This window comes from Dermochelys coriacea, chromosome 2 (genome assembly GCF_009764565.3).
Source record: "Dermochelys coriacea isolate rDerCor1 chromosome 2, rDerCor1.pri.v4, whole genome shotgun sequence".
Classification (NCBI taxonomy): Eukaryota; Metazoa; Chordata; order Testudines; family Dermochelyidae; genus Dermochelys; species Dermochelys coriacea.
In genome coordinates, this window is record NC_050069.1 from 159,834,397 (window position 1) to 159,859,022 (window position 24,626).

Sequence of the window (24,626 nt, forward strand, 5' to 3'; positions counted from 1 at the left end):
GGACTTCTTCAACACCTCTGCTGGTGATGAACTTTGCTACTTCACCATTGGAAAATCCTCCAGCAAGGAGGAGTGTTTTTGCTGAATGTGCTCCTACACTCTCAGGTGCATTTTGAACCACATGTACATACAGGAATTTTACAAGTAACTGCTTGTTGGATGTCACATTCAGAAACTTTTTCCATGGAGGTGCAGGGCATCCACCAATTGCCTGGTATTTCTTACATGCAACCGTAGATTCTTTCTAGTGCTGTCTTTCTGCAGTTTTCACAGAGTTACTGTTGTTATGTCTTCCAAAGACTTTGCTTACAGAATTAGCTTTATCAAATCCTTTTAGGATGTATCTCAAATACTCACACCTAATTTATCAAATGTGAAATTTGTCTCCAGTCATCATTTGTATGATAGCCAGGGTATCTCTGGTGTACACTGTGGTGTCTTTGTTGCATGCCCTTGGTTCATCGATTCAAATTAAAACCTTCTACCAGGCAGTCTAGATGCTACATTGTATGTACAGAAGCTTACAAATGGAGAAGCGTTACAACATGAATTCACGTACATTTATCTACCCACTATGCCGTACAAATTGTGGCCATGCAATCAATTGCTACTGGTGCACAACTATCAGTAGGAGACTGTTCTGGTCAACAAATTTCAATTGAAAATATAGAAAACTGTTATAATCACTTGTGAGATCCTTTGACAATTATGAATATGTGATGTGAAAACATTTCATTTTAGTATTTTTCAAAATGTTGATATTCACCGTTTTTGCCACATGCTAAACAGCTTCAACATTTCTAAAAAAGAATTACTTGCCCATGCAAAACCAATAACAATCTTTTCATACATTGTCAGATAGGTAGGTATGACCAATAAACATGACATTAAGGTGCTGAAATTAACTTAAACAGTAAAAACTGTCATCATAGTCCTGTTCAGTTATTCTGGGACTGTGCTAAAAATGACACTTTCTCATTTTGGGTACCTTTATTCCACCTCACCTATGGATTTATGACACCACTCAACAGCTCCACATCATGCCTCGTCTAAATGTACAGAAAATAAGCTTTCAAATGATATATGATGTGGTGTGTTTAGAGTGAGTACATTAAACACCAAACCATATGGCCCTTTCTGAGAATTGCTGCATGCCTATAATAATATGTAGACCCATGCCACTATATGGTTCTCTGTAATGAGATAAAATCCATTTTTCACTTTGCACCTATTCTATTTAATTTTATAGTAGTTTATTTTTTCTAGGAAAGATGCTCTAGGCAAAGACTGTATGGTCAGAAAAGGCAACTGTTTACAACTTTTAAAATTTGTCTATCTTTGTAGTAATATGGGAAATCACTAGGTTGCACTACTAAAGATAACCTTCCAAGTTCTGTTTAACTGAATGTATAGACAATTATATCTTGGAGGTGATACCATGTTGTTAGTTGAAGTGCAGTGCTTTTAGGAGACTGAGCATTTCTCTCCCAGAATCTCTGTAATTTGAATAATTTCTTAGAGCTGCTGCCTGCAGGATATCCATGCAAACAAACAATCTGTGGCACCAAAACATTATAATCCTGCTCATCTGCTTCTTGTCCCTAAACTGCTATCCTCTTTGAGGAAGACAAGACTTCAGTGGCTACGTCAGGGAACAGAAATTTGACTTGTGACCAGTCACATATAAGCACTACAATGGGAAATTGAACATTGTGTTTTGAAGACTCCTATTGAATTATTTCTGATTAAATTGTAGTGTAAAATAATGTGCAAGCAAGAAGACTGAGTTCAAATAATACATAAATGTGAGAAAATAGCTACTTTAGACATTCTGATGGGGGCACTTTCAATGGGCTTGTTTTTTCGACAACTACAGTTCTCCTATATAGCTTATATTTCAGTGAAATCTGAAATATAATGATGAGCATTAGTTGTGGTTTGGTATTTTTAAGCACTAATAGCATGCCTGGTGCTTCACGGGGGCAGAAAGCCTTCTGCCCTGAAGAGACTGCAAACTCAGGGCTTGTCTATACTGCACGCTAAATTGGCATCGTTGTGATCAATGCAGTGGTGTCGACTTAGTGGGTCTGGAGTAGATGCAATGAGTCGATGGCAGAGCACTCTCCCATTGACTTCAGTACGCCACCTCCCCAAGAGGCAGAAGGTAGATTGGTGGGACAGCGTCTCCCATGGTGTAGACACTGCGTTAGTTCGATGCAAGCTACATCGCTCAGAGGGGTGATTTTTCACACCCTTGAGTGATGTAACTTACATAGACTTAAGTGGCAGTGTAGACCAGACCTAAGGACCCAGTTCAGGAAGGTACCTAAGCAGGTATGTAACTCTGAGCACATGAGTAGTCCATTGAGGACAATGGAACTACTCACTCACTAAAAGTTCAGCACATCCTCAAATTCTTTCCTGAATCAGGGCCCACACACCCAATAAATCTACTGTGATTTTATAACATAAAAGCATCACAAAAACACTTTCCTATTCACCACATCTGCAGCTTCCAATGAAAAAAGGCCGTGATGTGAAAGTCACATGCTGCAGAGCTGTCTATAATAGCTACCGAGTGGGGGAGGGGGAGAGAACAGTCACATTCTTATTTCAAGAAAAGAAATTAATCAGTAGCTGTATGAAAAGAATCAAAGAGTCTGCGCAGCATCTGTTGTATGAAAAACTGTTCAGGAAACATACTGCAGCAAGGTCTTCTTCATAATCAACGTTTTTTGGCACGTAGCCTTCAGAGGCATATTCAGACAGTCACCTGAAATTATTTATATGGTATAAATGTCAATAGTTAGCAGTGGTGAGTCTTGGATATTGAGCTATACATTAGCTGTAGGCATAAACAAAAATGTACAGTTAAGATACGTTTTTTGGGATAAAATAATTGTCTCCTGAGTGGTTCTGAAGTGAAATCAAAGAAGCAGAGTGGTTCTCGTGTCTGGATTCTTATGAGGAATATGAAACTTGGATATGAAGTCGATATCCAGCCAAAGCATGCACTGAGAACATGCTTTCTGGTTTCAGTGTGTAAAGGTTTCAGAGATATTTCAGAGAGATTTTAAATAGGTCATACTGTAGGAACCAGTAATATCTCTGAACTGGAGTGACTGTTTCAAGTGCACCAATTGTGTAGACAGTTTTATATACCAAAAATACCTGTGTTAAAAGAAAGCTATTTTGGTTGCATCAATCATTATTTAAATTTCAAACGATGGAGGTGTGAGAGATGTTCAGAAAAAGGCACAAGAAATTTTTTATAGAAAGTGTTAGGCAACCAAAATATGAGTCACTGCCCTCTCCCTCTACAATAAATCTAAAATACAGCTTTAAAACTATAAACCCAAATCCTGCCAGTCTTTCTGTAGTGACAGAGGGCTTAACATTCTGTAGAATGGATGCCAAGTGGAGAAACCGCACGGGGGGCTCTGCTACTGAGCACCATAGCAATTCTTTCCCAACTGAAGTTGGGGGGAACATGGCCAATGACTCTGGGAGCTACACAGATTTACTTGCAACAAATCCTATGTAGGAATTATAGTAGTAACCACTGGCTGATTGGGTAGGACCCCATTGATGAAATCATGGCTCTGCTGAAGTTAATGGCAAAATGCTCATTGACTTCAGTGGGGCCAGGATGTTACCCTGTGTTGTGTTAGGGGAAAGTATGTCTTGCCCCATCCCAGCCTCCCCTTTCAGGTCACCTGCATAGAGCCCTTTCAGTGGGGCTTTGTGGCGTGGACTGTCATTTTGCTCTTGGTTTTTATAGCTTAATATACAACAAAGGTGCAAGTTTATGAAAGGTCTGAAGGTTTAGGAGGGGGAGGGTGTTAAGTTTAAAAAATAAACTCATCCCTTTAGAAACTTTTTTAAAGATCCTTGCATAATGAGGAAAAGCATGATAACTATGTAATGTGAATAAAGAGAGAGAAAAAGAAATTTCCCCGCACCAATCAGATTTTTGTAATGGATGTAGCTATCACTTAAGCCAGTGTGGAAGCAAATTTGTAAAGAACTCCTCTGCTTTCTGTAGTTAAAAATGAGTCTCTCTCCCCTAAACGTTTCTGACCTCCAGTCGCCATAGGTATCTTCCTCGATAGTTTCCCTTGATAACTCATGCAGTCTCCCTTAATTCTAGCTACTCACACAGTTGAGTCAGAGCCGGATAGTCTGAACTGATGACCATAGTATAAACACTGAATAGCCACCCCCCACTTACACTTACTGAAATCTGCAAAAAGAAAAGGAGTACTTGTGGCACCTTCGAGACTAACAAATTTATTTGAGCATAAGCTTTCGTGAGCTACAGCTCACTTCATTGGATGCATGCAGTGGAAAATACAGTGGGGAGATATATGTACACAGAGAACATGAAGCAATGTGTGTTACCATACACACTGTAACAAGAGTGATCAGGTAAGGTGAGCTATTACCAGCAGGAGAGTGGAGGAGAAAAACCTTTTGTAGTGATAATCAAGGTTGGCCATTTCCAGCAGTTAACAAGAACGTGTGAGGAACAGTGGAAGGAGAATTATACATTGGGAAATCTGAAATTGTAATGGCTAAAAACAAGTCCTGTCGCACAACAGATATAATATAATCCCTCTGGTATTGAACTCAGGGTTTGAAATTATGCTGAAGACACTCTCCTTCAAAAAGTGGTCTATGTGAAAAGAGAGGTTGAATACCTTGCCTCACGGAGTCCAGTTCCAGACAAATTCCTGGCAAGGCATGAAAGAGCGATAACTAGAGCAAGGCATATAATTTAGAATGAATAATTTATCTGATGAATTTTGCTTCTTTTGCTTTGGACATTGCCCACAAAGCATTTATTAGTAACTGGGTAGTTTTTGTACATCGCTCTTGCTCCATAGATTGTACACAAGTAGCTCGTTTTGAGCATTTGCTATTCAAAATCATAGTTGTTTGTTAGGACACAAGTCATGTTATGTTTATGATTACAAGATCAACATTGCTTCTCTTGAAAATTCTGTAATATTCATTCTAAAACTCACTGCTGATTTGCAGATATGTTTCCAGAAAGAAACGCACAAAGGGCATGAAAAAGACATAATGAATTTGTGTAAAACATCAAATAAATATTCAGAAAACATATTTTTCAGTTTTTATCTCTTTCTACAGAGGTTAACTGTTCCCTAAGGAATTCATATTCAAAGAATTGGAGGTGTGGGCAGGTCATTAGAAATACTGCAAAGCCATGATGGTCAACTTCAGTACACTCAAAGAGCCGAGAGGACCATATGTATACAATATGAAAGACCTTTATACAGTAACCTGTGTGGAATTCTATTTCCCTGCCTCACGGATGTGAGGTCTGAGATCCAGAATCTGAACCTGGGTTTCCAGGGGATTGAATTGTCTCACACCTGATGACCACTAAAGCTGTCAATTGTTTGTAAAAGCTGACTAGCTCTTACATCCTATATCTGATCTAGTTCATATTGAAAAGAGACTATTTCCAGAGCACCTAATCTACTGCAACTGGTGTAGTTCAGTAATGGATGGAGATGGTTAGCATGTTCAGTTTTGTGGAGTATAATTCTTTTGGCCATTAATAAAACTCTGACTATTCCCCCTGCCCCACTTTCCAATTTTGGTGAATTTATAGTACGGTTAGATTACCTAAAATAAGTGGGTTACAGGTTATATCCATGTTTGGTATAATATTTATTCATTCAATTACATTTTCTCAAAAGGGTTTTATCATTGTACAATCCAGTAGCATATGCATCAATGCGGCTAGTCCTTAGTCTAAGCTTTAATAGACTTTAGGATCTTTGATTCCTGCAGCTGTCGCTCAGTTGGGATGCCAATAAAGTCTGAAGGCTGTTTTTTCTTAGAAGTAACTGTAATTTATAATCAATAGAGGATTCCCTTGTATGTGTTGCCGCAATTACTTAACAGTCACTAATGTGACTCTCAGCCCTCTCCCCGCCCAGTGACTATGATAGGTGGCACTGCCTCAGTGCATGCAAATCTAACAATACAAACCACTGATTGTGGGTACGGGGAAGAACAGCTGCGAGCAGGGGACGTGCGGCTGAATTCAGAATTCAGTGTGAGCATGTGCAATGATGGAGTCGTGTCCACCTAGCAAAGCCTGCATTTGCCTGAAAGTGTCTGGATTTAAGAGAGAAAAATGGTTTTCCTGATTTTACTAGCGAGAGACTCAATTAGTTGGTGGGTTGAGGGCACTGAAAGGCTGCAGCTATGAGCATTGCCTGTCATGCTGACCAATCTTCTGTCCTTGTTTCCTTGTACTACCCCATCAGTCTGCTCACAGCCAGCAGCTGTCTCTTGTCTTCTACTTGGATTGTAAACTCTTTGGGGCAGGAACCATCTTTGTGTTCTGTGTTTGTACAGCGCCTGGCACCACAGGTTCCCGGTCCATGACTGGGGCTCCTAGGTGCTGCTGTAATCCAGATTTTGCCTGTGGGCTGCTACATACTACTCCTGTTTGTTCGTGTAGCTAAAATTTTGTCCCATGAATCTGACTAAGGGGTTGGTCACATGTGAACATCCCAGTACAACACCCCCTCCAAACAAGGCAAATGTTAAGGCATCAGTCAGATGCTGCAACAAGAGCCACAATCTTCTTTTGTGACTAATGTGGAAGGTAACCTAGTCAGCACAAATTCTTGAACTTTGTATTTATTATTTGTCAGAGTATGGGTTACGAGCACTCGGACCCAATCCAACAGACTACATCAGCATGTGCTTAACTATAAGCATATGAATAGTCTGTGACCCATTGTGCCCGGTGCAGCCCCCACTAGTAATGCCAAGGTCAGAGCAGGCTGCAAAAGGGAGAGCAGATACTCCCAAGACTGGGGGTTAACACTGAAGTTAAACCTCTCAACCAGTCACAAACTGTGCTCCTGATCCCCACACTGGTTATCAAGAAGCAAAAAAAGAAATCACACAGCCCCCTTTATTGCATTCCAGTCTCTGGCTCCCAATCAGCACATAGGTCCAGTACAGTGAGAAGTTATTTTAAACTCTGCTCACATATACAAAATGTTCTTCTGACTCCAAAGGGTCAGCCACATTACCAGGTCAGTATAGGTTTGGATCTTACCCAAAATACCACGCTGCCAGCCAATCCTTTAGTGTCTAAAACTAAAGGATTATTATAAAGAAGAAAAAAAGAGGAGGAAGAAGAAGAAGAAAGATTTTAAATAGGAAAGCAGTCACATACATACAAAGACTTCAAAGTCCATATATCTGGTTCCTAGCAGTATTGCTGAGTTTGCTGGCTTGAAAGTCCTTCCGGAATACATCCACCACTTGGATGGGTCATTCAGCTCTTTGTTCAGAGCTTCAGTTTATAGCAAAGTTCCTCCAGAGGTAAGAAGGAGGATTGAAGACAAAATGGAGAAGATGCAACTGCCTTTTATAGCCTCTTGCCATGCAGCCTGTGCTTCCTTTGTTTCAAACAAAAAGCTGCTGAGCACATGGCTTGGAGGCCTTAGAGTTTTGTCCATAGGCATGACCTTGCATGCTTTGCTGAGTCATAAGGTGTATCTGCCTTCACTCAATGGGTCAGTTGTATAGCTGATGGTCCTTAATGGGCCATCAAGCAGGCTAGGTAGAACTGATGCTCAAACTGTTTGGGGGTGACACCCAGAAGCATAGCACAGGTTTGAAATACAGACGTACATATCTATAACTCCTAATACAAAGGTGATACAAACTCATAAATGACATTATCGTATCTGGCAAGTTATAACATTTTTGCAGATACCTTACATAGCATATCTGGCATAACTCATTACAATTTTATAATGTTAATATTCATAATATCCTCAAGTGTCCCCCAGATTCCATACAGTGTCACATAGTCCAGTGGGATTACTAAAATGCTTGAAGTTCAGTGCTTTGCTGAGTCAGGATCAGAATGTTCAGCATTCTGTAGGATCAAGCATAATTGAATATTATTGCGGATTTGCAAGAACAAATGTGAGCTGTGCACTATATGACCCTCAAAGCTGCATTACAAACTCTACCCAGTTCCCCTCTCTTGGCATAGCAGTTTTTAGACCGGGGTCAGCAACCTTCGGCACACAACCCATCAGGGTAATCTGCTGGCAGGCCGCAAAACATTTTGTTTACGTTGACTGTCCATAGGCACGGCCGCCTGCAGCTCCCAGTGACTACAGTTCACCATTCCCAGCCAATGGGAGGTGCAGGAAGTGGCATGGGCCTCAAGGACATGCTGGCCACAGCTTCCCACAGCTCCCATTGGCCAGGAACGGTGAACCGCAGCCACGGGGAGCTGAAGGGGGCCATGCCTGTGGACAGTCAACGTAAACAAAATGTCTCACAGCCCGCCAGCGGATTACCCTGATGGGCTGCGTGCTGAAAGTTCCCAACCCCTGTTTTAGGCCAATCTGACTATACATATGGATTGTAGAAAAAATTGAAAAAATCAGTTTGATACAGAAACTGCTACTCAGCTTTTACTATGTTACAGTTACAGCACTGCCACTAATTGTCACATAGTATACAAACCAATAACCTCCCTACTGTAAAAGGAATTTCGGGGGTGGTCTGAGAAATATGTTTTCTCCTGTTGTCTATAATGGCTCCTTTTCTACTCCTCAACACAGAGCACAATGTTATGGCATATCTAATTAAAACACAGGTTTTTATTTTGTTTTGCATAACTGGATGGCATGAATTTTAGATTCTTTGATTGGGTGTTGCCTGTCTCAACACACAGTTAGAATGTGTTCAAAAATTGGATCTTATTCCAGTGCATAGAATGCCATGCAGTTAAAACAGGATTCAAAAGACAAAGTCAAAGGAGGCCTAGCTTTCTTTTATTGTATTTCACTTATATGCTAAATGTGTGTGGATAGGGGAGGGGAGGTATCTGTGTTAAGGGGTAAGATTTATTCACCTGGTTGTGACTTTTTGAATTACAGATTGAGTTGGTTTGGGCTTTGGGTTTGTTTGTTTTTTTGAGATATGACCTCACAAAACATCTTTCACTTCCCTATTTACAAGGTGGTATTCAAAAAAGGGAACTAACCTGCCTCAGAGCTCACTGATACTAATCCAAAGCCTCAGCTAGTGTAAATTGGCTCATTCGATTAGCTTCAGTGCAGTTACACTGATTTACACCAACTGAGGCTCTGGCCATCAGTTGTGTCCTTAAACAGTTTTGTTCCAAAATACTTGGAACACATTCATCATATGGATTAGGTCCCGTGTGCATCCTGATTTCCCGATCTGCTTAATACTGGAAAAAGAGAGGGGAAATCCAAAGGTAACTATCAGTCTTTTATTCTGATTTCATGAGTAGCAACCTTTACAAGGAGAACACTCTTTATATAGAAGAATTGCAGAAAAAACTCTTCGGTGCACTTCCTACTTACCTTTGGATTTCATGACATTTTTATTCACTGTCAAGCAGTGTAATTGTGCCTCTAAGGTGCAAAAAGGAAAGCTTAATTAAAATGGGTGTCCTATAAAGTGAACTTTCTAATTAATAGGGATTTTAAATTTACACCAGAATGAACTGATCGGAGACTTTAAACAGTATTACCTAATCTTAGACTATGATTTTTCTGTCTGTTTTTTTCTGAAACAGAACGGTCTCAGAGAGCATGAGAAAGTTGGCAGTGGATTACAGAAATCCTCCAATTCTGTCTCACACATAGTTAGTTCTTGAACCAGAATAACATTTTCTGTTGAAATTAGTAAAGCAACAACATTTTTACATGAGTTTCATGATTCTGTATTTTGTGAGAGCTCCCTAAGCTGGTTGCATTTCATGATTGTAAAAACATCCCCTTCCAAACTTTTTAAAATGTTATGGTGTCTCTTTATATTTGTCATAGACTGCAAGCAGATCCTGTTTAAGAGAAGTCAGGGATATCCCTAAACAGTAATTTATGCCTTATTGCATCTGTCATGTGTAGAACAGTCTCTCCCTCAACTGCTAGAAGTAATGGAAACATAGTTGTCAGGATTTAAAATGAACTAAGTGCAGTTCTCAACTTGACAGGCTGAAATGATGTTTCCTATATGAACTATCATCCATTCATAGCATATCGTAACTCTTAAGAGTTTCAACCAAAATGTGAACATGAATGAAATGGAAGCACACTGATAATTTGAACTGGCTTAATTTAAAAAAAATAGTGAACCTGATTTGGGAATATTTTCATGAATAAGATCACTCAATTCGATTTACTAATGGTATTATGTTATTTGTAACTCACAAGTGATCACACAACTGGCCATTATTCATAAAAAATATATGAGATGACTGAAAGTTTCAAGGATTCTAGTACAAATAATTTATTTTTTCTAATATTCATACTAATATTCACTCTTCTATCCTCCTGTTTAAAATGTTGCAGCCATCTATTTAGCAGAAACAATATCAGAGCACCTAGGTGGCCAACCATATAACATGAAAAATGAATAGCAATAAATAAGTTATAGCTCTTCCTTTGTGCAAGGGGAGGTAGAAGCCAAAGTTGCAGGTTAGTTTTAGTTTGTCCATGATTCAGATTTTATATAAAGGAGAATGATCTTGAAATGTATTAATAGTATTATATAAACTTTGTATTTTTAAAAGCAGATTGAGTTTTCATGTTGACCCTCCATTCAAAACAATTAACATGGGAAAGCTTGGTAGCTGTGATACACAGCCCTTGGTGGATCAGTGCTCATTTATCTATAGCTCCCATCATCATAGAATCTGTACACTTTCCAGGTAAATTAGGTCTTCATGGTGAGATCCTTAGTTAGTTTCAAGGAATTTTCTCCTCTCCTTGAATAAGAAGGCTCTGTTTCTGGGATAATACTTTTAATGGCCATTGTTGCCTGTTATGATCAAAATACTTTGTCAAAGAAGAGGGTCTTTTTGGGTCATCCTGGTATTTGTTAGTCTTTGAAATAGTTTGATTTTCCTTGTAAATCCGTTCCACAGCACAATCCCCTTGACTGAGAATGCTTTCGCTCTGGCTCCCACCCACTTCATCCTGGGCTTTGTAAAATTAATTGTCCCAGACAAAGACATCTGTATTAGTAGATCAAGGATGGAAAATGTGATCAGTGCTGTAGCTGGATCTTGACCTGTTGTTAGTGGCTTTGAAGATCAGGACCAAGGCTTTATACTGGCTTTGGAATTGAACTGGGAACCAGTGGAGAGACGAGAACACAGGAATGATGTGTTCACAGTGGCTCAACCCTTTCAGAAAGCAGGCAGCTGCATTCTGAACAAGCTGTAGTCTGTGCATTGCTTCCATATTCAGCCACAGATATTGAACAACAGTAAGCTAGCCTGGAGGTGACAGAGGCATGTATCATTGTGACCAGATTCTCATCCAGAATGAAGGGACAGTTTCCTAGCAAGCTGGGGGGCGGGGGGCAGGGATGGATGGAGAAGGATTTTTTTTTCATTAATGCTACAAGCCTTAGTGATGAATTGAATGGAACTTCTGATGCTTCATACCTTCATTTGTTTGGGGATTTCACACAGCTGGGAAATAACCTCCAACCTTTAAGAAGTGGCAGGGAAGGAAGGGTGTCTGGAACCTACCCCACTTAGGGTCCTTGGTCAAGTGAACTCAGACTAAGAAGTCCTTTCCGGTGTGAATTTGTAAAGCAAAGATGCAACAGATAAAAGTGAAATGCCTAGTAATGATAGACGAGAACAGAACCCAGGGGGTTTCAGCTGAGATGAAGTGAGTCATGTTAACGGGATTCAGATATGATGCACCCTGCACTGTGTTCACATGGCTGTTCTGATTATTCCATTGGGGTGAAATTCATTGCGCCTGTATAAAACCAGGGGCTTTGTGGGTGAAGTTCTGGAGGAGGTGAATTGGGGAAGTGAAATCCAGCCCCAGCAATCCAGCACACCTTATGTCTGTGGGCTGGGGTAGTGACCAAATACACTCTGTGCACTAACGTGGGGTGTTGTGGTCACTATCTCATGTCTTCCTCTGTTTCTCCCCCTGTGGCACCATCTGTACTGACTTGTGTGGGGGCCAGTATAGAGAACCCAACCGGCATGTAGTAGTCCAACAGGCCCTCCCACCTCCAGTTCACGCTCCTTTGCCAGTACCTCCAACTCCATCCTCAGTCCCAAGCAATCCCACCAGGGCGTGAAAGTGGTGAAGAGGTTCCTCCTTATCAGGGTGAGCATCACTCTTGTTCGATAGCATGAATGTGTGAAAATGTCAGGGGTCTGAATCGATGCTTTGCAATGGTCTCTGCACTTATTGAAAACACAAAATGACGTGCAAATGTGTAAATCTATAGTTTTCCATTTGGAAATCTATTTTGTGATTGACCATATTTAATTACTGGCTGCTGCAAATCCATTCTCTGGCGCCAGTAGTGGAATGAAATTGACTAGGATTATAGTGTCTAGAGTACTGGCCATATTGTTTCAGAAAATTTAATCCCAATCAATTTTGTACTCCTTCCAATGTCTTGAGAATGTTTTTCCTGCTGACTTTAATTGGGTGCAAAGCCACTTCTTGAAAGATACAGACAGCCTGAGAGAAGAGAAGTTCACCGGAATGTATAGTAGAAAGAGCACATCTCAAATAGATACAACCCCCTTAAAGACAAATTAAGCAAAGAATTTTTAAAGATCTGATAGTAATGTCAATTATAAACAAACATACACACCTTGCATTTCTGGTGGAAGTGTAAAGAATTTTTAATTTCTTAAGAGAGGTTATTTAGTAGGTCAAGGATTGTAACAGACTAAAGAGGCTAGAGTCAGCAGAAGACCCAAGCAGACTATTTCTTTAAACATTTTATTTCAAACAGCCTTTAAATCTTCACCTATCACATTATTCTGCACTGTGGGAGGAAATAAAACAGCCAGCTTTTACATTTAGATTAACCAGAAACAGCAAGCAAATAAAACTAATTGCTGGCCAGTTATAAGCATGTATTCATCACATATATAGACATCACACAGATGATGCTTGCTGAGAGATACTGAAACCTTGGAGAATCTGTGCTAAGGGGTGAAGCTCTGTGCTAAGAGCTAAGAAAATGTGCTGTAATTAGAGATTTAGGCCTGGTCTATACTAAAAAGTTAGGTCGAAGGAAGCCGCCTTAAATCGACCAGTTAATGTATGTGTCTACGCTACTGGGTCCTTTACGCTGACCTAAGTCACCTCTAATGTCAGCTTCTGTACTCCACCTCTGCAAGAGGCGTAGCGCTTAATTCGATTTTCTGCCCCCTGCAGTACCCCCACAGATCTGGGTCTCCCCCTCCCAGGGGAACCCCCACCCACTGTCTGCACCTTGCCTCAGTATATGGCTACTGCCCAGTCACCATCTAGACCCTGTTCACTGGGGCAGACTGCAATATATAAGCCAATCATCACAGGCAAGAGGGTTTTTCACCTGCAGCCTCTGCCTACCCGTGGGCTGCCCCCGTGCAACTCCAGTACCAATCTTAGGCTGTCTGCCAGGCCTGCAGCCTGGGGCTTTTCCAATCTGGAGCCTCCCAGCTCCTCTGACCTTCCCCAGCCCTGCTTCACCTTAGGTACCCAGCTACACTCCCCAGCAGCCAGGCCCTTCTCCCTCTAAAGGCAGAGAGAGAGTCTGTCTGCTCCTGGCCCACTGCCCTCTTATAAGGGCCAGCTGAACCCTGATAGGGGTGAGCCTGCTTCCCCCAATCAGCCTGGGAACTGCTTGCTCCCAGCCACAGCCCTCTCCTAGGCTGTTTTAGGCCCTTCAGGGTAGGAGCGGGTGACCACCCTGCTACAAGCACACAGCAGGCAGCTCTAACCACGGGGATGTTCTCTTCACTAAGATCCAACCTCATCAGTAAACTTCTCCAGCGCCCTTTCAAATGACCAAAGGCACATTCAACCACCATTCTGCACATGCTGAGCCTATAACTATTCCTTACTGCTGTCCAGATGGTTGGTGTATGGCTTCATGAGCCATGGGAGCAAGGGGTAGGCTGGGTACCCCAGGATAAACATAGGCATCTCAACATCACCAATATTCATTTTGTGGTCTGGAAAGCAAGTCCTGGATTGCACCTTTTTGAACAGACCCGCGTTTCTAAAGATATGCGCATCGTGAACCTTTCACGACCCTCCTACGTTGGTGTTGGTGAAACACCGTCTGTGATCCACCAGCGCATGCAACACCATTGAAAAGTATCCCTCTCGGTTTATGTACTCTTTGGCAAGGTGGTCTGGTGCCAAGATGGGAATATGCTTGCCATATATCGCCCCACCGCAATTAGGGAACCATCCACTATGTCCTGCACATTTCCCAGTCTCACTACCCTTCGTAGCAGAAGTCAATTAATGGCCCTGCACACTTGAAGCAGAGCAGCTCCTAGTTGATTTACCTATTCCAACCCACTGACCGGTAACTGTCTGGCATTGCAAGCTTCCAAATAGTGATTGCCACTTACTTCTCCACTGTAAGAGCAGCTCTCATTTTTGTGTTGCTGAACTGCAGGGCAGGGAGAGCTCTGCACAAAGTTCCTGGAAGGTGGCATTCCACATTTGAAAGTTCTACAGCCACTGCTCATCATCCGGTACCTGCAAAACTATGCAGTCCCACCAGTCAGTGCTTGTTTCATGGGACTAGATACGGCACTCAACAGAGTGCAGCTGCTCTGTGACTGCCAGCAGTAACTGTGAATAGTTTTCTTCAATGGCTTACAGCAGGGCTGCTTGCAGGACATTGCTATGTTCCATGCAGCAGACCCTACTTTGGCTCTGGAAATACTGCAGGAGAAAGCGTGAGGTGTTTGAGATGCTTACAGCAAGAGTGCACAACTGAGCAGGCTCCATGCTTCTGGGGTTATGACCTATGCACAGCAGTTTTAAGATGCAGAAACCACTGCGTTGTTTGCCATTGAGCACAGCGCATCATGGGATGCTGATGCAATTTTCCCATTCTTCCCCTGCGACAATGTTTTGGTCCCTTGAGGCATTGCACAAACTTCCCAAAACACACTGCAGCAAGTTGCACTTTGGGATAGCTACCCATGATGCACTGCTAGTGAGGATGCACTCCATCAAGATAATGAGCATGGAGTGGCCACGTACAATCAACTTAATTAATTCGGAGGCTCACGGTCAAATTAAATAAATCGACTTAATTTTGTAGTGTAGACAAGCCCTTAGATTTGCTAATCAGAAATAGGGATTATTCTAGGAACAAAGACCTTAAATGAATAACTTGCTACATGCTGCTGTAACTAGTATGCTGGGCATGAAGTCTGAAACAGGTTACTCAACCTGCCTCCAGCATTTCTTCTAGTAGTTGAGTGGTTTTTGGTATCCTATGATATATTAGATTCAAGCCCTAATATTTTTCAATGTACAGACTAGGTGGAGATGCATAAAAAAGGAACGTATGGTCTGTAGCAAGATGGGAGGAGTTGGGGGAGGGAATACAGTAACAATAGTTTGCCAGGGTGGCCTACAAGGTAAAATGATGTAATAAACCCATCACAATTTAAAGCTGGCCTAGGCAGCAATAGCTTGTGATGTAGTAGAAATGTCCATACTAGTAAGAAGCTCTCCTGATAGCTGCCTGTGATCTTGCTTCTTCCTGGTGTCTATTACAAGTGGTTTAATTATTTATTGGAAATAATATTTGCTGTAAATATAGCCTGGTTTTTACTTCACAAATCATTCACAAACTGGTCCTGAGTTATTCTAGTTCATTTGTTATTTGGAAGTATCTGCCAAATAGATTATGCAAATAAATTTCATTATGTTTTGTTCATAAACTGCTCAAAGCGATTATTCACTAATCGTGTGTAGTCCTGAGTATTTGGTCACCTAAATTACAGGGTATTTTTTTGTGCTTCCTGGCAGGATGGCTCGAATAATACACACGATGAATAATTAATTCAAAATAACAAATAAAAGACTTATGGTGGGAATTTGCAGACTTGCTACAACTGATGAAACTTTTGGGATTCACAAGCATTTTCACAAATACCTGGCAGCTATCCAAATACCTGATCCCTACCAGTTAATTGGAAAATGATTTTGCAACTTTTATTCACTAAAATGTTCACAAATCATTTTTGAAACTGTATGACTCTTTATCCCCTTGTCTATCAGAGAAAATGTAGGCTTAATTGCACAGAATTCACAATTACCACATGGAGGTTTTTTCATATGCCTGCCATGTTTATTAGAGCGGGCTGCTGTCAAAGATGATAGGGATGTTTCTGCTTTACAACAATGCTGTTCCAACAGTGTGGAGTCAGTCTAAGGGATATTGCTTGGTGTGTTTGTCAGTGCCCTGTGTTTGTTTGTGTCAAGATTCAGATTGTATATGATATGATAATACCAACTGAAATTCTACTGTGTAGTTCAGATATGCCTGAGACAAACCCCAGGATCCAAACAACTTCTGGGACTGAATTCTATAACTTGGGTTGAACAGTATCTTTACTTTGCAGTTTATGTTTCTGTATACTTTACCAGCTTGTGCATCTTCTCCTGCAGGAGACCATCAGGTAGCCTTTCGACTCCAAATATTACTCTGAGCATAACATGAGAAAAATCTCATACAGGCTGCTATGTTAGTAGCTTCACAGAATTTGAGGGAGGTTCACCTAGTAAAGACCAACCATGTCCATGGACAAACAAATGGGTATTCCACACTATATCTCTTATGGATCAAGTGGTTCCCAGAGAGATAAATATAATGAAACATAATGCTTCAATTCAGGATTGTAAGTGGCTAAATAATGTATTGCTTTCAAATAGAAAGGGAGGAATCTTTGCATCATCCAGCTGTGACAAATGGAGCTTATCAAGTACATCCCCACTGGCAGGATATTTTATAGATTTAGTGGGCCAAATTCAGTGATGCCATAAGTAGCAGTGATGTAAGTTACATGCAGTGGGTAAGATTCCATTCTCATGCACATCAGAGATAGTGGGAGTAGCTGAGATCCAAATCTGACCCGTTGTGTAAATTGATCAGAAAATGAGTATAACTGGGTGTAACTGGTGAGTATAAGTAGTGTAACTGTAGAGAATCAGGTATTTGGAGCATGATTGTAACTTGCATGTTGGCAGCAGAAAGAAGAAAACTGAAGCTGGAAAAAGCAATTAAAAGGATGTTGAAAGAGAAATACACAGGACTAAATACGCGCAAAAAGAAAAGGAGTACTTGTGGCACCTTAGAGACTAACAAATTTATTAGAGCATAAGCTTTCGTGAGCTACAGCTCACTTCATCGGATGCATTTCCGATGCATCCGATGAAGTGAGCTGTAGCTCATGAAAGCTTATGCTCTAATAAATTTGTTAGTCTCTAAGGTGCCACAAGTACTCCTTTTCTTTTCATTGAAGTCAGTGGAGCTGCAGCTAACTTGGTGTGCATGTAGGGGAGATAGTGCATCTTAGATTTGTTTTGAAAACAGTTTTAAGAAAAAGAAAAACTTATATATTTTCTCATCCAAAGAACGTTTTGCTTTGGAAAGATAAACTGGATAGATTAGGTTCCTGCTTGAAGATGCTTAGTGTATAAAACATGTATAGGTTTCAAATTGGTTTTGGTTAGGAATTGAGATGTACGTAATAAGGAAAGGAGATCTACGTTTTCACTTGATGCTATGGAAAACAGGGAATGAAGAAATTGTATCTCTGCAACACAAAGTACAAGACATTTCCTGAAGAGCTTTCTATTTAAATCAGATAATCAATGGTCAAATGAGGGTTATAATGATAAATAGTTATGCTATGCTGCCACTTTTATTACTGCCTGCAGGGAAAGAAGGAAAAAAGCTGGATTGTGCTATTGGTTTAAGTGATGCACATGGCTTTGCACTGGGGTGGATTTCACCCTAACTGAGGGTACTGTGCCTAGGGGTCATGTAAATAAAGAAGGAAATAAGAACACACTAAAAGGGTCATTGCTACATATCGCAGGTTCAGCAGTATGATGACTCTATTGACTCTCGGCTGGGTCCTGTTCAGATGTTGTTAATGACTACAACAGTGTACATTGCTTTAGGGTGTAATTTTAGTCCTCACTGAAGTCAGGTATTTGGAGCAGGACTGTAACTGAAGTCAGTCTTTCAATTGACTTTGCCAGGAACTGGATCAGGCCCTTAGTTGATTAAGGAGAAATGTTACACCCTTTCAAAGAGAGAGAGATTGGTTCCAGAGCAGAAAAGCACAGAGGTGGTGAAGTCTTTGGGCCAGGACTGTGCACCACAGTGAGTCCCAGAGTCTGAGTGGAGCCTCTGAGCGCCAGGGTAACAAAAGTATTTGATGATGATAAAAGTAAAGAATGATGTGCACAAGGGCAGCTGATGATGGCACCCTGTTTGCTGAGCATGATTTAAATTAATGCCTATCAATAGGCAATGATGGCCGTATCTTCAATTCCGAAACCCTAACCCTAGCCATGAATAAATAGCTATGCCAGCTAACACCAGCAGAAAAAATATCCAATTCAAAAGTGAATGTAAATGTCAGCACTAAAAAACACAAACTACTTTGCTACATTTGGGTCATGCTAACAGTAACATGAATATATGGGAACCAGTTTTAATTATATTGTAACATGGAAAGCAAATCAAGCAATGTGAGTTTTTATCAGGGTTTTAAAAGTCTTTGAAAAAATTTTCATTCCCCTTGATTTTCAGAAAGTAGGGAGGGTAGAGGCAGGACTTTGCAAGGTAGCACATTTTGGAAGTGTTTAAAGCCTAAAAGCCTAAAAACAAAACAAAGATTGTTAAGAGTCAAATCATCTCACATCAGTTATTCTCTTGAAGGAAAATGGAAAGTCCAAGGCTGCATCTACACTAGCCATGTTAGGGATGGAGAACTCTTCCACCATTATTCTAGTGCTGCTATAGCTCTGCCATTGGTAGCCACAGTGGAGGTGCTAGTGTAGATGGCTACTGGTAGTCCTGCCACAGTGTTGTCTCGTCCTGGTTAGTCTTCATCTAGATGACATGGTGCTTTAAATATCAGTGGTTGCTAGCACTTTCTCTGTAGTTGATTTCAAGACCTGTGGTGACCCCCATCAGAATTTGTGAGCTCCTTCTTCTGTTCTGATCAGCTTATAGAGGGACCATTGCAGAGCAACACCAGTTGCTCTGCTCACCTTCCCCTGCTGGACTACAAAACCTGGCAGCAAAACCTGCTGCCTCCTCAGCCCTGTCAAACTCAGCTTGCACCGGAGCAAGTCAGGTCTCGGACTTTCATTCATCATCCCCCACATGGCAGTGGCATCAGTATCTTTAAGGAAACAATTATCCTGGTAATCATTTCTTGCTGCAAGTTTTTTGGATGGTAAAAGTTTATAACAATATAAAATACGACTACAACTTGCAGCAGTGACCTACAGTAGATCAAGCCATCAGAGCTTCCTAGAGCGAGTCTCTAGTCCCGCTGACAACACCACTTTATGTACTGCGATAAATAAAATCTTCAAGAGTGTAATAAAGGTGATGAACGTGAACTGCATTTCACTATAATGGGATATGTTTTCTACTGAGACACAGAACATTAGGGAGTCTATGTGGAATAAATAACCAGTGCTTCCCAATCTTCATGTCAAAAAGGAGTCTATAGTACTGTGAATTGCAGTGTTCATTCAGAAGTATGAATGCTACTACCGTTAAATACTCTGATTTAGTTATGGCAGTGCTGCTATGGTTCAGGGGTTGATGGTATTTCTTTTATAAACCTTATTCTGAGGTGCTCCGAGGTCAACTTTTTTCATCAGCCCTGTGTTCAAGTGTAGACTATAAATTCTCAAACAGGAGTAATTTTGGAGGATAAAATTACTTTAAAGGTGGTTTTTTGTTTTGATTTTTTACTTTTATGATGTCAAAAATGCTTCAGCCAAAATATCAGACTAAGGCCTAGATTTTTTTCAAGTTATTCGTGTGTTGCTCCACTCAGTGTTGTGATGTTTAACTGATTTAGGAGTCTGTCTTAATCTCAAAAGTAATTTAGGTGCCCAACTCCCATTAATTTCAAAGATTTGGTGTCTAATTGCCTGTTACTTTTGAAAATGAGACATAGGCTCCTAAGTCAATTGGGCACTGCAACAATACATGGAATAACACCTATATAACTTTAAAAATCTGGTCTTAATTCCCTTTTTTCAAAAGTCAATTAGGGTCAAATTTTCAAGGTATTCAGGCACTTAAAGATAGGCACCTAACCTGCTTAGACACTTTTGTCAGTCCCATTAGGCGCCTAACTCCCATTGAAGCCAATTGGACCTAGGCCCCTAACTTGCTTAGGTGCTTTTGAAAATTCCACAAGGCACTTATTTGCATTTTAGGTGCCTAAATGCCTTTGAAAATCTGGCCCATTAGGCTTCTAAGTCATGTAGGCACTTAATTTTTACGCTGAATCTTGATTCATTTGTTTGAAATTGTCACCTGCAGCGGCTAAATTGAAATACTTAGAATCAAATACAGCAAAAATATTCCATAGATTTTATTCTAAGAATTATTCGCAGCTCCTAAATTTAACTTATAAAAATAAGTAGAGTTAAAATACTGATTTCTCTTCAAGGTCAGTTATTCAGCATATATGACTCTTTCAGGTCTACATAGTTGAATTACATATCCTTATCTTTTAACCAGAAACCAAAATGTATTTTCCGCTGTAGATTTGCAAAGCTGTGTGTATGCTCAAGTTCCCTTTAAAGGATGGAAAATATTCATGTGTCTTATTGCAAGAGTATTCACCTGCCCTGCTATGCGTTGTTAGGCAACAGCATGGTTTTATTAAACTCTAATCCCCCCATTCCTGTAGCTCAGCTTTTGTCATTTTAAGTCTTGGGCCAGATTTAGTGCTGGGGTAAATGAGTACAATTCCCAGTGGGAGTTGCACCTATTTATTCTGGGGTTGAATTTGTCCCTCTGTCTAGGTCTGACTCTCTTCCAGCTCAGCTTTGCAGCACAGAAAGGCTGGCTGGGAAGAAGAGCAAGGAATGTTTAAAAGATAGATGGGGGCTCAGTTGAGACAGATCTGATAAGCTCCTTCAGTACATAATTTTCTTTATGGCTGTTTTGCTCTTATGAAAAAAGATGCTAAATCTGGTGGTTTGTTCATGTTACCTGGTCTCTGGAATAAAACTGTGGGCTCAAAATGTATCCTTTGAGAGTGGTTATATATTTCGCTACAATGCTGAGACACATCAACAAATAAAGAGCTCACTATGTTATAGAGGTTGGCTTGTAATTGCAGTCTTGCTTTTTGTAAATGCTTTCAAAACTCAATTAAAAAAAAAGAGACCCTAACTATAATCTCCCGTTGGGTGTGTGTGTGTGTATGTGTACGTGTACACACACACACACACACACACACACACACACACACACACACACACAGAGGGAGATTATAGTTAGGGTCTCTCTTATATTTATTTATATATGTATATACACACACACACACAGAGGGAGAGGGAGAGTGCTAGCTATAATTTATTGTTACAGGCACTACATCATGACTACAGAAGTGATTTTAGCAATTTTTTTTTAATTTATTTTTTGGCCACAGATAATCCTACTGACTCACCCACCCACCAAAAAATTACTTATTCCTGTTCCACCCTTTCCTCAAGAAAAAAAAAAGCTAACAGACTTGTCAGGGACTGGGGCATGGGCAGTCATGCCTAATAGTCAGAGCAAGGCTGGAAATGATCACATAGAAATTATTACAGCTGCAGGCTTAAGCACTGAGCAGTTGCTAGCAACAGCCATTGCTGGGCTTAAGAGTGGACCTGGCAATGCCACTTAGCCAATCAGGTGCTCTGGTCATTGAGGTGTTATAGTTGCAGTTAGTCAGCTGATCCAGGCTCAGCTGCAGGCCCTGATTTCTGACAATTCTAGTCCCCCATCCTCACACCTCTCTGCATTAATGTGAATGAATGAGAAGAGAATCAGGTTAATTGAGTCAGATTAATGTCAAGGCAGGCACTACTACAGGCACTACACTACTACCATATGTAGAGGGCTACTGTTCCAGCCAGAGTTCTGTTCACTTCTTCTGCACTGCATGTGAGCTCCAGATTGGGACAGAGTATTGGAGGTAGGAGAGTACAAAGGGTGGAGACCAGGGACTATGGATGTGATAGAATGAATGGGCGAGTGGGTGGTGAGGTTATGAGGCCAAGACCTACAGTAGAAAAGGGGGAGAAAGGAGCAGAGAAAATGTCTGGGAAAAGGAAGAGAAAAGGACAGAAGCACAGAAAATGTAAGAGGGAGAAATCTACACTCTCTTTCCTGCCCACATTCTCATCCTGTGAATGCTTCTCTCACTGCCCACCTAAACATCCCCTCTTACTAAAATAATGGCAGCTCCTAGAGGCTCCAACTAAGATCAGGGCTCCTTTGTACTAGGTACTATACAAACACACAGTGAAAACAGATCCCAGTAGACACAGAATGGGACAGGAAACAGAGAGGTGCCTTCCTGTAGGTCACACAAATCAGTAGTAGAGCTGGGATTAGAACCGAGGTGACCTGAGTCCAAACTAGTGTCCTATCCACCAAGGTAATCTGCATCTCTTGCTATAGGCTTTTCCCCTCCAAGACAAATATGCTGGAAATTGAGTGTGGTTATCTGGTTGCTCTATAAATTATCCTAAAAAATAAATACACTCTCAGACTATAAACATTTGCAGGAACTCAAACTCAGCTGATGAGTTTCAGAAATACCTATCTAATTTCTTTCAGATTAATCAAACAGTTGTATTTAAAGGTTAAATTCTGGTTCTACTGATATTACTGCAAATCCTAAGAGTTTTCTTTTACTTATTGAAGACTTCAATTGAGCTTTGGTTACATCACATTTCAAAAAACTAATATTCTGAAGAAGCCAGACTGAAAGGTACAGTCAAGAAAATACTTTGTAGAACACACTTGTGGATAAATCTGCTGCAGTATATTTTCTTTCCAGCTAGGGTGACCAGTTGTCCCAATTTTACAGGGACAGTCCCAATTTTGAGGTCTTTTTCTTATATAGGCTCCTATTATCCCCCACCCCCTGTCCTGATTTTTCACACTTGTTGTCTGGTCACCTTATTTCCATCACAATTAAAATTTCCTGGTGGTCATGAAGGTGGAGTTGGAATAATTTCAGCATGATTTTTTTAACTCTGTGGTCACTTCTCAGCCGTCACTCGTACTGGTTATTTGTTTTGTCCAGTGCCTATGACAGTTGCATGCCAGGCCCAGGTTTTGCATTTTGAGGCAGGGTCTAAACTGTAAGGGATTCCTGTCCACTCATGGGTTAGGGAGCCTTGGGTTGATCTAAAGTAATGGTGCCTAGAGAATTTCACCTTTCAGTTTCTGGCTGCCTTAGTATAGGAATTTTCAGTTACTTAAAAAGTTTATGGGGACCCATCAAGGACTAGAGCTGTAGAACCTATGCTTGGAGTAAAGCTGGCAGCCCGCGGACCAGACTGGACTAATACATTACAACACTCACAGCAATGCCCTGCAATAGGGCCAGTTCTAATAACTCCCTCACTGGAGTCAGCAGCACCTATGCTCTGATTTTCTCTGTCAGAGTTGTGATTTGTTCTGCTTGACATGCCAGGTATATTCTCTCTTAAATAACTGTGTGTAACTCTCATTGATGTTAATGGAAGTTTATGAATGTGTATCATAAGTAAAGACCCCTGTGGCTAGCAAGGAAACTGCATAATAGTTGCAGCTGCTAGTCTCCCTCCTAAGAGACCAAGTGTCACTTCTGAAACATGTTCAGTTTTCTCTGTCTGGATCACTGGAAGTCACAAGGTTGCTTCTGATGTGGGGTCTCTCATGAGGCAGCACCGAGAACAGCCTTATCCGTGTACATCTGCTTAGTCCAGCTGCCCCCTTCTTATCTTTGTTGGTAGTATTATTATTGTATAAGTATTTTACAAACAGAGGGCAATTTTCTGTGCTAATGTACTCCCCCATACAATCCCATTGACTTTCATTGGGGTGTACAATGGATAAGAGAGGTTAGAATTTACTTTATCCAGAAAGACACTTAATCTGCCCCCAAAGAATTTACAATCTAAAATAGCTTGAGAGTTCTGAATTGGACTGAGTAGGTGATGGGTCTCCATCTAGCTATTACAGTTTAAACATCATCATTAAAAAGTAAGTTCATTTACTTTTGGTGACATCATAGCAGAATTTTCAGAAGCCTTCTCAATCTATCGCTAACTTCACACACTCAACAGCTGACCTCATAGGGATCTACTGCACACCCCTTCCATACATCTCCACGCTGATCATCCCCTACCATAGCGACCCACCACTTTTCCTTGCATGATAAGCTTATTTCTATCTCTACGCCCACAGTGACCAAAGTACTTAAGTTTGCACCTGTTGATTTCTGAGAGCAGTCTGCTTCTCTCCAATGATATTTCTAACACTAAAAAGTACAGGAGATAGAATAAGTCTGTTCTTGCTAGGGTCTGAATTAAGATTTCTCAGATCCAAAAGAAACTGGTTCAATACTTGAACTAAAAAATATTATCATTATCTGTTGGTAATAAACATCGTTGTATTGTGCTCTTCTGGCTTTTCAACCACTACTAGGAGCAATCAGAACATGTTTATCTCATTTTAATAAAAAT

At 40.8% G+C, this 24,626-nt stretch overlaps 1 protein-coding gene across 5 annotated transcripts in view; it reads left to right on the forward strand.

Annotated features, from left to right (window-relative positions):
* Window positions 1-24,626, forward strand: part of MOCOS (molybdenum cofactor sulfurase) — a 394,513-nt gene that overhangs the window by 124,833 nt on the left and 245,054 nt on the right. The window lies entirely within an intron of this gene.